Source organism: Bombina bombina, chromosome 2 (genome assembly GCF_027579735.1).
Source record: "Bombina bombina isolate aBomBom1 chromosome 2, aBomBom1.pri, whole genome shotgun sequence".
NCBI lineage: Eukaryota > Metazoa > Chordata > Amphibia > Anura > Bombinatoridae > Bombina > Bombina bombina.
The window spans coordinates 4,937,506-4,951,660 of record NC_069500.1 but is presented as its reverse complement, the minus strand read 5'-3'; positions in this window follow the sequence as shown (position 1 = coordinate 4,951,660).

The window sequence follows — 14,155 nt, the reverse complement described above, 5'->3', positions numbered from 1 at the left end:
CTCATGGACTCTTGCCAATATGAAAGAAATGAATTTATCAGGTAAGTTCTTATCATAAATTTGTTTTTCTTTCATGTAATTGGCAAGAGTCCATGAGCTAGTGACGTATGGGATAGCAGATACCCAAGATGTGGAACTTCCACGCAAGAGTCACTAGAGAGGGAGGGAATAAATAAAGACAGCCAATTCCGCTGAAAAAACAACCCAAATAAAAAAGTTTTAATCTTATAATTGAAAAAAACTGAAATATAAGCAAAAGAACTCAAACTGAAACAGCTGCCTGAAGTACTTTTCTACCAAAAAACTGCTTCTGAGGAAGAAAAAACATCAAAATGGTAGAATTTAGTAAAAGTATGCAAAGAAGACCAAGTTGCTGCTTTGCAAATCTGATCAACAGAGGCTTCATTCTTAAAAGCCCAGGAAATAGAAACTGACCTAGTAGAATGAGCCGTAATCCTCTGAGGAGGGGATTTACCCGACTCCACATAAGCATGATGAATCAAAAGCTTTAACCAAGACGCCAAAGAAATGGCAGAAGCCTTCTGACCTTTCCTAGAACCAGAAAAGATAAAAAATAGACTAGAAGTCTATCTGAAATCTTTAGTAGCTTCAACATAATATTTTAAAGCTCTTACTACATCAAAAGAATGTAAAGATCTCTCCAGAGAATTCTTAGGATTAGGACACAATGAAGGGACAACAATTTCTCTACTAATGTTGTTAGAATTCACAACTTTAGGTAAAAATTTAAATGAAGTCCGCAAAACCGCCTTATCCTGATGAAAAATCAGAAAAGGAGACTCACAAGAAAAAGCAGATAACTCAGAAACTCTTCTAGCAGAAGAGATGGCCAAAAAGAACAACACTTTCCAAGAAAGTAATTTAATGTCCAGAGAATGCATAGGCTCAAACGGAGGAGCCTGTAAAGCCCTCAAAACCAAATTAAGACTCCAAGGAGGAGAGATTGACTTAATGACAGGCTTGATACGAACCAAAGCCTGTACAAAACAATGAATATCAGGAAGATTTTCAATTTTTCTGTGAAACAGAACAGAAAGAGCAGAGATTTGTCCTTTCAAGGAACTTGCAGACAAACCCTTATCCAAACCATCCTGAAGAAACTGTAAAATTCTAGGAATTCTAAAAGAATGCCAAGAGAATCTATGAGAAGAACACCAAGAAATGTAAGTCTTCCAAACTCTGTAATAAATCTTTCTAGACACAGATTTACGAGCCTGTAACATAGTATTAATCACTGAGTCAGAGAAACCTCTATGACTAAGTATTAAGCGTTCAATCTCCATACCTTCAAATTTAATGATTTGAGATCCTGATGGAAAAAGGGCCTGAGATAGAAGGTCTGGCCTTAACGGAAGTGTCCAAGGTTGGCAACTGGCCATCTGAACGAGATCCGCATACCAAAAACCTGTGTGGCCATGCTGGAGCACCAGCAGTACAACGAGCGCTCCATTAGGATTTTGGAAATCACTTTTGGAAGAAGAACTAGAGGCGGGAAAAGATATAAGCAGGTTGATAATTCCAAAGAAGTGACAACGCATCCACCACTTCCGCCGAAGAGCCCCCAGAACCAAATTCAAACTCCAAGGAGGAGAAATTGACTTAATGACAGGTTTTATACAAACCAAAGCTTGTACAAAACAATGAATATCAGGAAGATTAGCAATCTTTCTGTGAAAAAGAACAGAAAGAGCAGAGATTTGTCCTTTCAAGGAACTTGCAGACAAACCTTTATCCAAACCATCCTGAAGAAACTGTAAAATTCTCGGAATTCTAAAAGAATGCCAGGAAAAATGATGAGAAAGACACCAAGAAATATAAGTCTTCCAGACTCTATAATATATCTCCCTAGATACGGATTTACGAGCCTGTAACATAGTATTAATCACAGAGGTCAGAGAAACCTCTTTGACTAAGAATCAAGCGTTCAATCTCCATACCTTTAAATTTAAGGATTTGAGATCCTGATGGAAAAAAGGACCTTGCGACAGAAGGGTCTGGTCTTAACGGAAGAGTCCGCGGTTGGCAAGAGGCCATCCGGACAAGATCCGCATACCAAAACCTGTGAGGCCATGCTGGAGCCACCAGCAGAACAAACGAGCATTCCTTCAGAATCTTGGAGATTACTCTTGGAAGAAGAACTAGAGGCAGAAAGATATAGGCAGGATGATACTTCCAAGGAAGTGACAATGCATCCACTGCTTCCGCTTGAGGATCCCTGGATCTGGACAGATACCTGGGAAGTTTCCTATTTAGATGAGAGGCCATCAGATCTATTTCTGGAAGTCCCCACATTTGAACAATCTGAAGAAATACCTCTGGGTGAAGAGACCATTCGCCCGGATGTAACGTTTGGCGACTGAGATAATCCGCTTCCAATTGTCTATTACCTGGGATATGAACCGCAGAAACTAGACAGGAGCTGGATTCCGCCCAAACCAGAATTCAAGATACTTCTTTCATAGCCAGAGGACTGTGAGTCCCTCCTTGATGATTGATGTATGCCACAGTTGTGACATTGTCTGTCTGAAAACAAATGAACGATTCTCTCTTTAGAAGAGGCCATGACTGAAGAGCTCTGAAAATTGCACGGAGTTCCAAAATATTGATCGGTAATCTCACCTCCTGAGATTCCCAAACCCCTTGTGCTGTCAGAGACCCCCACACAGCTCCCCAACCTGTAAGACTTGCATCTGTTGAAATTACAGTCCAGGTGGGAAGAACAAAATAAGCCCCCTGAACTAAACAATGGTGATCTGTCCACCATGACAGAGAGTGTCGTACAATCGGTTTTAAAGATATTAATTGAGATATCTTTGTGTAATCCCTGCACCATTGGTTCAGCATACAGAGCTGAAGAGGTCGCATGTGAAAACGAGCAAAGGGGATCGCGTCCGATGCAGCAGTCATAAGACCTAGAATTTCCATGCATAAGGCTACCGAAGGGAATGATTGTGACTGAAGGTTTCGACAAGCTGATATCAATTTTAGACGTCTCTTGTCTGTTAAAGACAGAGTCATGGACACTGAATCTATCTGGAAACCTAAAAAGGTTACCCTTGTCTGAGGAATCAATGAACTTTTTAGTAAATTGATCCTCCAACCATGATCTTGAAGAAACAACACAAGTCGATTCGTATGAGATTCTGCTAAATGTGAAGACTGAGCAAGTACCAAGATATCGTCCAAATAAGGAAATACCACAATACCCTGTTCTCTGATTACAGACAGAAGGGCACCGAGAACCTTTGTAAAAATTCTTGGAGCTGTTGCTAGGCCAAACGGTAGAGCCACAAACTGGTAATGCTTGTCTAGGAAAGAGAATCTCAGAAACTGATAGTGATCTGGATGAATCGGAATATGCAGATATGCATCCTGTAAATCTATTGTAGACATATAATGCCCTTGCTGAACAAAAGGCAGAATAGTCCTTATAGTTACCATTTTTGAATGTTGGTATCCTTACATAACGATTCAATATTTTTAGATCCAGAACTGGTCTGAAGGAATTCTCCTTCTTTGGTACAATGAAGAGATTTGAATAAAACCCCAGCCCCTGTTCCAGAACTGGAACTGGCATAATTACTCCAGCCAACTCTAGATCTGAAACACATTTCAGAAATGCTTGAGCCTTCGCTGGGTTTACTGGGACACGGGAAAGAAAAAATCTCTTTGCAGGAGGCCTTATCTTGAAGCCAATTCTGTACCCTTCTGAAACAATGTTCTGAATCCAAAGATTGTGAACGGAAATTATCCAAATTTCTTTGAAACAACGTAATCTGCCCCCTACCAGCTGAGCTGGAATGAGGGCCGCACCTTCATGTGGACTTAGGAGCTGGCTTAGGTTTCCTAAAAGGCTTGGATTTATTCCAGACTGGAGATGGTTTCCAAACTGATACTGCTCCTGAGGATGAAGGATCAGGCTTTTGTTCCTTGTTGTGACGAAAGGAACGAAAACGATTATTAGACCTAAATCTACCTTTAGATTTTTTATCCTGTGGTAAAAAAGTTCCTTTCCCTCCAGTAACAGTTGAGATAATAGAATCCAACTGAGAACCAAATAATTTATTACCCTGGAAAGAAAGGGAAAGCAGAGTAGACTTAGAAGACATATCAGCATTCCAAGTTTTAAGCCATAAAGCTCTTCTAGCTAAAATAGCTAGAGACATATACCTGACATCAACTCTAATGATATCAAAAATGGCATCACAAATAAAATTATTAGCATGTTGAAGAAGATTAATAATGCTATGAGAATTATGATCTGATACTTGTTGCGCTATAGCTTCTAACCAAAAAGTTGAAGCTGCAGCAACATCCGCTAAAGATATAGCAGGTCTAAGAAGATTACCTGAACACAAGTAAGCTTTTCTTAGAAAAGGATTCAATTTTCCTATCTAAAGGATCCTTAAAGGAAGTACCATCTGCCGTAGGAATAGTAGTACGCTTAGCAAGAGTAGAGACAGCCCCATCAACTTTAGGGATTTTGTCCCAAAACTCTAATCTGTCAGATGGCACAGGATATAATTGCTTAAAACGTTTAGAAGGAGTAAATGAATTACCCAAATTCTTCCATTCCCTGGAAATTACTTCAGAAATAGCACCAGGGACAGGAAAAACTTCTGGAATAACTACAGGAGATTTAAAAACCTTATCTAAACGTTTAGATTTAGTATCAAGAGGACTAGAATCCTCTATTTCTAATGCAATTAGGACTTCTTTAAGTAAAGAACGAATAAATTCCATTTTAAATAAATATGAAGATTTATCAGCATCAACCTCTGAGACAGAATCCTCTGAACCAGAAGAACCATTATCAGAATCAGAATGATGATGTTCATTTAAAAATTCATCTGAAAAATTAGAAGTTTTAAAAGACTTTTTAAGTTTACTAGAAGGAGGAATAACAGACATAGCCTTCTTAATGGATTTAGAAACAAAATCTCTTATGTTATCAGGAACACTCTGAGTATTAGATGTTGACGGAACAGCAACAGGTAATGTAACAGTACTAAAGGAAATATTATCTGCATTAACAAGTTTGTCATGACAATCAGTACAAACAACAGCTGGAGGAACAGATACCATAAGTTTACAGCAGATACACTTAGCTTTGGTAGCTCCAGCACCAGGCAGCGATTTTCCAGAAGTATCTTCTGACTCAGTTTCAACGTGGAACATCTTGCAATATGTAATAGAAAAAACAACATATAAAGCAAAATTGATCAAATTCCTTAAATGACAGTTTCAGGAATGGGAAAAAATGCCAGTGAACAAGCTTCTAGCAACCAGAAGCAATAAATAATGAGACTTAAATAATGTGGAGACAATAATGACGCCCATATTTTTTAGCGCCAAAAAAGACGCCCACATTATTTGGCGCCTAAATGCTTTTGGGCCAAAAATGACGCCACATCCGGAACGCCGACACTTTTGGCGCAAAAGAACGTCAAAAATGACGCAACTTCCGGCGACACGTATGACGCCGGAAACAGAAAAAAAATTTGCGCCAAGAATGACGCAATAAAATGAAGCATTTTCAGCCCCCGCGAGCCTAACAGCCCACAGGGAAAAAGTCAAATTTTAAGGTAAGAAAAAAATGATTGATTCATATGCATTATCCCAAAAATGAAACTGACTGTCTGAAATAAGGAAAGTTGAACATCCTGAGTCAAGGCAAATAAATGTTTGAATACATATATTTAGAACTTTATAAAAAAGTGCCCAACCATAGCTTAGAGTGTCACAGAAAATAAGACTTACTTACCCCAGGACACTCATCTACATGTTGTAGAAAGCCAAACCAGTACTGAAACAAAAATCAGTAGAGGTAATGGTATATATATAAGAGTATATCGTTGATCTGAAAAGGGAGGTAAGAGATGAATCTCTACGACCGATAACAGAGAACCTATGAAATAGACCCCGTAGAAGGAGATCATTGAATTCAAATAGGCAATACTCTCCTCACATCCCTCTGACATTCACTGCACGCTGAGAGGAATACCGGGCTCCAACCTGCTGCGGAGCGCATATCAACGTAGAATCTAGCACAAACTTACTTCACCACCTCCATAGGAGGCAAAGTTTGTAAAACTGATTTGTGGGTGTGGTGAGAGATGTATTTATAGGCATTTTGAGGTTTGGGAAACTTTGCCCCTCCTGGTAGGAATGTATATCCCATACGTCACTAGCTCATGGACTCTTGCTAATTACATGAAATAAATAAAGATTTATCAGTGTCAATATCTGAGGCAGAATCTTCTGAACCAGATAGATCCTCATCAGAGATAGATAAGTCAGAATGATGGCGGTCATTTAAAAATTCATCTGAAATATGAAAAGTTTTAAAAGACCTTTTACGTTAAGGAGGTATAACAGACAGAGCCTTCCGAATAGAATTAGAAACAAATTATTTTACATTAACAGGAACATCCTGAACATTAGATGTTGAAGGAACAACAACAGGTAATGGATTATTACTAATAGAAATATTATCCGCGTTTGATAGTTTATCATGACAACTAACACAAACTACTGCCGGAGGAACAGTTACCAAAAGTTTACAACAAATGCACTTAGCTTTGGTAGAACCAACATCAGGCAGTGACTTTCCAGAAGTAGATTCTGATCCAGGGTCAGGTAGAGACATCTTGCAATATGTAATAGAAAAAACAACATATAAAGCAAAATTATCAAATTCCTTAAATGACAGTTTCAGGAATGGGAAAAAATGCAAAACAAAACAAGCCTCTAGAAACCAGAAGCAACTAAAAAGTGAGACTGAAATAATGTGAAAAAAACTGGCGCCAAGTATGACGCCCACATTTTTTTTGCGCCAAAAAACATCTGCAACAAACACGAGTCAAAAATGACGCAACTACGTGAAAAGTGACGTCATTCTCGAGCCAAAAAAGTCTCGCACCAAAAATGGCGCAATAAATTCTAGCATTTTCTGCACCCGCGAGCCTAACAGCCCGCAATTTAGAAGAAAAAAGTCAATTGAAAATTTTAAGGTAAGAAAATTTTTAAATTCATATGCATTTTCCCAAAAAATGAAACTGAAAGTCTGAAAGAAGGAATACTGATTATCCTGAATCATGGCAAATATAAGTTTAACACATATATTTAGAACTTTACATATAAAGTGCCAAACCATAGCTTAGAGTGTCATAAATAAAATAAGACTTACTTACCCTAAGACACTCATCTACATATAGTAGCTAGCCAAACCAGTACTGAAATGAGAATCAGTAGAGGTAATGGTATATAAGAGTATATCGTCGATCTGAAAAGGGAGGTAGGAGAAGAAATCTCTATGACCGATAACAGAGAACCTATGAAATAGATCCCCTAGAGGAAGACCATTGAATTCAAATAGGCAATACTCTCTTCACATCCCTCTGACATTCACTGCACTCTGAGAGGAAAACAGGGCTTCAGCCTGCTGCGAAGCGCATATCAACGTAGAAATCTAGCACAAACTTACTTCACCACCTCCATGGGAGGCAAAGTTTGTAAAACTGAATTGTGGGTGTGGTGAGGGGTGTATTTATAGGCATTTTGAGGTTTGGGAAACTTTGCCCCTCCTGGTAGGAAAGTATATCCCATACGTCACTAGCTCATGGACTCTTGCCAATTACATGAAAGAAAACAGGCATAATAGCTTTCAAAAATCATGAAAACAGTGAGCAATAGAGGGAGAGGGGTAAAAACTAAATTTTGGAGCCAATAAAGACGCATTACGCAAAAGGAAGTTTACATTTTTTGGTGCAAAACTAACACCAGAAAATGACACAACTCGCGTCAAAACAAACGCGATTTCGCGCCAACACAACTAGCGTCAACAAAGATGCAGAAAATTATGAAATTTGCGCCAGAGGCGCAACTTCACGCCCGAAAAATTTTGCGGCAAGAATTACGCAATAAAAAACAGCATTTTGCGTTCTCACTAGCCTAGATTTGCCCGTGAAAAAATTAAAAACAAGTCAAATTAGAAAAAGACTGAACCCCAGGTAAGAAAAAAGTTTAAATATACTTCCCAAACCTGATTCCTATACTGAAACTGTTTAGACTGCAAAGGGAAATACACATAGACCTGTCTCATGGCAAATATAAGTAAAATACATATATTTAAAACTTTATATTAATACATAAAGTGCCAAACCATAGCTGAGAGTGTCTTAAATAATGATATATACTTACTGAAAGACACCCATCTACATATAGCAGATAGCCAAACCAGTACTGAAAGGTTTTAGCAGAGGTAATGGTATATAAAAGTATATCGTCGATCTGAAAAGGGAGGTAAGAGAAGAATCCCTACGACTGATAACAGAGAACCCTTGAATAGATTTCCCGTGAGAGAAACCATAAAATCAATAGGCGATACTCTCTTCACATTCCTCTGACAAACACTGTACTCTGAGAGGAATTGGGCTTCAGAATGCTTAGAAGCGCTTATCATAGAAGAAATCATAAAAATCAAACACAAACTTACTTTACCAGCTCCATAGGGAGGCAAAGTTTGTAAAACTGAGTTGTGGGTGTGGTGGGAGGTGTATTTATAGGCATTTGAGGTTTGGGAAACTTTGCCCCCTCCTGGTAGGAATGTATATCCCATACGTCACTAGCTCATGGACTCTTGCCAATTACATGAAAGAAACTTCAAGAGTAACCTCAGAAGCTTAAAAAAACAGAATTCAAACATTTGCTATTCTTGTTATCAAGAGGACTAGATTCCTCAATACCCAAAGTAAACAATACTTCCTTAATAAAGAATGAATACATTCAATAGAAAGGTTGATTTATCAATATCAGTCTCTGAAGTAAGAGTCAGAGAAAATCTCATCAGCAGAAATACTTCAGTATGCTGTCGAACAATACAAAACTTCATTAGATTTATGAGAAGTTAGGAGAGATCTTTTACGTTAATTTAAAGCCTTCTCTATGTCTGTAGCAATATAATCCTTTATATCTACAGGAATATGATGTACATTAGACTGTAAAGGTTTAAAAGTAGATGTATATGTACTATAGAAACATTATCAGTATGAATAATAAAACATAACAAATGCCACATATTTGAGCTGAAGAAATAAAATCAGCTAATTAAACAATATACACACTTAGCTTTGGTAGAAATTGTGTACGGGCAACTTAGTTCCTACAGTAACATCAGAGGCAGGATCAGTTTTAGACATAAAAAAAAAAAAAATAACATTTAAACAAAACATCTAATTTCCTCAAAATAGCAGTTTCAGGAATGGGAAAAAGGAAATTTAAGCTTACTTGATAAATTGATTTCTTCTACGATACGACAAGTCCACGGATTTCATCCTTACTTGTGGGATATTATCCTCCTGCTAACAGGAAGTGGCATAGAGTACCACAGCAGAGCTGTATATATAGCTCTTCCCTTCCCCTCCACCTCCAGTCATTCGACCGAAAGTTATAGGAAGAGAAAGGAAAAGCTATAAGGTACAGAGGAGACTGAAGTTGTAAATAATAAAAAACTATAATTTGTCTTAAATTGACAGGGACGGCCGTGGACTCGTCGTATAGTAGAAGAAATCAATTTATCAGGTAAGCATAAATTTCCTTTTCTTCTACAAGATACAACGAGTCCACGGATTTCATCCTTACTTGTGGGATACAATACCAAAGCAACAGGACATGGATGAAAGGGAGGGACAAGACAGAGATCTAAACGGAAGGCACCACTGTTTGAAGAACTTTCCTCCCAAAAACAGCCTCAGAAGAAGCAAAAGTATCAAATTTGTAAAATTTGGAAAAAGTATGAAGGGACGACCAAGTTGCAGCCTTACAAATCTGTTCCACAGATGCATCGTTTTTAAAGGCCCATGTGGAAGCCACAGCCCTAGTAGAACGAGACGTAATTCTTTCAGGAGGCTGCTGTCCAGCAGTCTCATATGCCAGGCGGATGATACTCCTCAGCCAAAAAGAAAGAGAGGTAGCAGTAGCTTTCTGACCCCTACGCTTTCCAGAATAAACAATGTATAATGAAGATGATTGATGGAAATACTTAGTTGCCTGTAAGTAAAACTTTAAGGCACGGACTACGTCCAAATTATGCAACATACGCTCCTTCTTAGAAGAAGGATTAGGACCTAAGGAAGGAACAATAATTTCCTGATTAATATTCTTATTTGAAACCACCTTAGGAAGAAACCCAGGTTTGCTACGTAGAACCACCTTATCAGAATGAAAAATGAGATAAGGCGAATCCCACTGTAACGCTGAAAGCTCAGAAACTCTTCAAGCAAAAGAAATAGCAACCAAAAACAGAACTTTCCAAGATAACATTTTAATATCTATGGAATGCATGGGTTCAAACGGAACCCCTTGAAGAACACGAAGAACTAAATTCAAACTCCAGGGAGGAGTAATTGGTCTAAACACAGGCTTAATTCTAGATAGAGCCTGACAAAAAGACTGAACATCTGGCACATCTGCCAATCTTTTGTGAAGTAAAATAGACAAAGCAGAAATTTGTCCCTTTAAGGAACTTGCTGATAACCCTTTCTCCAATCCTTCTTGGAGAAAAGACAAAATCCTAGGAATCCTAACCTTACTCCATGAGTAATCCTTAAATTCACACCAATAAAGATATTTACGCCATATCTTATGATAGATTTTTCTAGTGACAGGCTTTCTAGCCTGTATCAAAGTATTGATGACTGAATCAGAGAATCCTCGCTTCGATAAAATCAAGCGTTCAATCTCCACGCAGTCAGCTGCAGAGAAATTATATTTGGATGTTGGAAAGGACTCTGAATTAGAAGTGAGAAGGTCCTGTCTCAAAGGAAGTTTCCACGGTGGCAGAGAGGACATGTCCACTAGATCCGCATACCAAGTCCTGCGTGGCCACGCAGGCGCTATCAGGATTACTGAAGCTCTCTCTTGTTTGATTCGAGCAATCACGCATGGAAGGAGAGGAAATGGTAGAAACACATAAGCTAGGCTGAACGACCAAGGCACTGCCAGGGCATCTATCAGTTTTCAGAGGGTCACTGCTATCTGCACAGCCAGAAGTACAGAGCAGGTTGCACAGGACATCTGTCAGAAAGACCCCTCAGAGGGTCACTGCTATCTGCACAGCCAGAGGTACAAAGCAGGTTGCACAGGACATCTGTCAGAAGGACCCCTCAGAGGGTCACTGCTATGTGCACAGCCAGAGATACAGAGCAGGTTGCACAGGACATCTGTCAGAAGGACCCCTCAGAGGGTCACTGCTATCTGCACAGCCATAGGTACAGAGCAGGTTGCACAGGACATCTGTCAGAAGGACCCCTCAGAGGGTCACTGCTATCTGTACAGCCAGAGATACAGAGCAGGTTCCACAGGACATCTGTCAGAAGGACCCCTCAGAGGGTCACTGCTATCTGCACAGCCAGAAGTACAGAGCAGGTTGCACAGGACATCTGTCAGAAGGACCCCTCAGAGGGTCACTTCTATCTGCACAGCCAGAGATACAGAGCAGGTTGCACAGGACATCTGTCAGAAGGACCCCTCAGAGGGTCACTGCTATCTGCACAGCCAGATGTCAAGGTATTTGAAATATTATTAAATAATATATAGAAGTATATTTATCTTTATTTAATAAATCTGTGGATGTGCACATGGTCTGTAAAACAAAGGATTATTTCTAAGAGATCTCCCACACTCATTATGTAAATTATGCTAAACACACAGGGGGGGGGGGAAATTGAACATTTGGCCTGCCCAATTTAATACAGTCACTTAGAGGAATGTTGGGGGAAGTAATTTTAAAAGAGAACAGGATACAGGCCCATATATGGGTTTCCTCCAAGGGAAATGCTGATCCGTCTGAAAAGATGTGAGAGATACAAACATTCTTCAAAGGACTGATAATTAGCACAGATTTTGCTTGAATGGCTCATGCTGTGTGGCTGATAACACAGAGAAAACACAGACAAATGCTAAGGTATGACTCTGAACATACAACACACAGTGAAGACACATGGCTTACATTATGATTTCAAAACAACTGTATATATTTTAGTGGATATGAGATATATATATATATATATATATATATATATATATATATATATATATATATATATATATATATATATATATAGATATATGTATATGAATATATATATGTATATTTTGAAAGCATTGAATATCTTAACCTCTGTGTTTTTAAATAAATATTTGTGGACCTGGAAAGAAAAAATTAATGACACTTATTACTTTATTTCAGATGGAGTGCCTGCGTGAGGTGAAATAAGTCATATCATATAAATGTGCAATAAATGTTTATAAAGTTTTAAATACATCTTTTAAAATATAGTGAGATGAAGATATGGAAGTTACTTTGATATGATATATACATTTATTTTTTTTGTTAGACTAAATGAAATATAAATTATTTTAATATAATGTTAGATGTATTTGATATTTCATATCAAAATGATCAGAAAATTCATTAAGATATAACTTATCCAAAACAAATATTGTGAATAGTTGTTGCAGTAAATTATGATAAAATGAATAACCATTTGATAAAAATACTGATTTAAGTTGTTTCAAATGTTGCTATGTCTGATTGTAATGATGCCACCTAAGGGCCGATACCGGTATAGCAGTTGAGACTTAACTGCTTAAAGGATGCGTTTCTGTGGTGACCAAGGGCCAATACAAATAGATATCCCACCTAACCAATGGGATGGTCAGATCTTGTAGGGCCACTCCCATGGTTTCAACAATGAATGAAAAAGTTATTTAAGTGAATGCATGAAGAAGAAGAGGACAGATTTTTGCTGACTTGAATGATATACTATTGGGCGTCCAAAATACATTCATTCTGAACAAGCTGATCTACCTTTTTCTCAGTGATTGCAAAAATTTACTTATATATTTTCTGAGATGAAACAAGGAATCCTTGGTAACGTATATATATAAAAAGAAAGAGGGCAGTCTGCATTTTACTAGTATTCAGCCTGTGTAGGGTTAAACAAATCCTTGCTACTAAATTATTTTATCTGTACAACTATAGAGTGATAACTCAGAATTGGGTTTTTACATAAATAATATATACAATTTCTGATGTTTTTAATAGAAGTATATATTGTACTATTGCTTAAATTAACACTGTAAATCATATTGCTGAATGTTTGTAACTGCTATTTTAGGTCTCATTGTAATATTCTAAATGCAGCTCTGAATGAAAGATTGGGTTTAAAGTAAATTGGCATGAGCTTTGCATAGCATATTTTAAATAGTTTTTGTTTTAACGCATATAATATTGACTCATATTCTAATCATTACAAATATTTACGTATCAACATGTTCATAGTTATTTACTAATAATAAAGAATTCAGATATTTAGATTAATTTTATTGTCTTAGCAATGTATGTTTGATTGCAGGTTTAGTTTAAAGGAAGATTGTTAAATATATTCCCTGCCATATACTTACACATTGTTTAGAGAATACTGCTAAGATTTTCATAAATATACTGACATATTGTATGGAGGCATTGCGCGAGATATTATAAGTAATTATCATATTGATATAGTATATTTGTGGTAAATAGAAATTATTATAGAAGAGAGAAGAAATTTAATATTTCGAATTGATATTTTGAAAATATATGTTTTTTTTTTTGAAAATTGAAATATTGATTTTTGTGTTCAAGATTAATATTAATATTTTGAAATATTATTAAAAATTAATTTTTGAAAAATTGATAAAAATATTAATTTTTCATATTAAAAAAATTAGTCAAAAATATTAATTTTTCATATTTCAAAATTCATAAAAATACTAATTTTTCATATTTCAAAATTCATAAAAATATAAATTTTTCATATTTCAAAATTCGTAAAAATATTAATTTTTCATATTTCAAAATTCATAGAAATATTTTTCATATTTCAAGATTAATAAAAATATTAATTTTGTCATATTTCAAAGTTGATATTGATATTTTGAAGATATAATTTTTTTATTTCTCTCTCTTATTGGTCAAAATTGTATTAGCGTTTTATATTATTAAGTACAAACACTAAAATAACGATGTCTTCAGCAAAAAGTAATGCTAGCGTTTCTGTGCAAGATGAAATTGTGTCCTCCCCAATGTCCT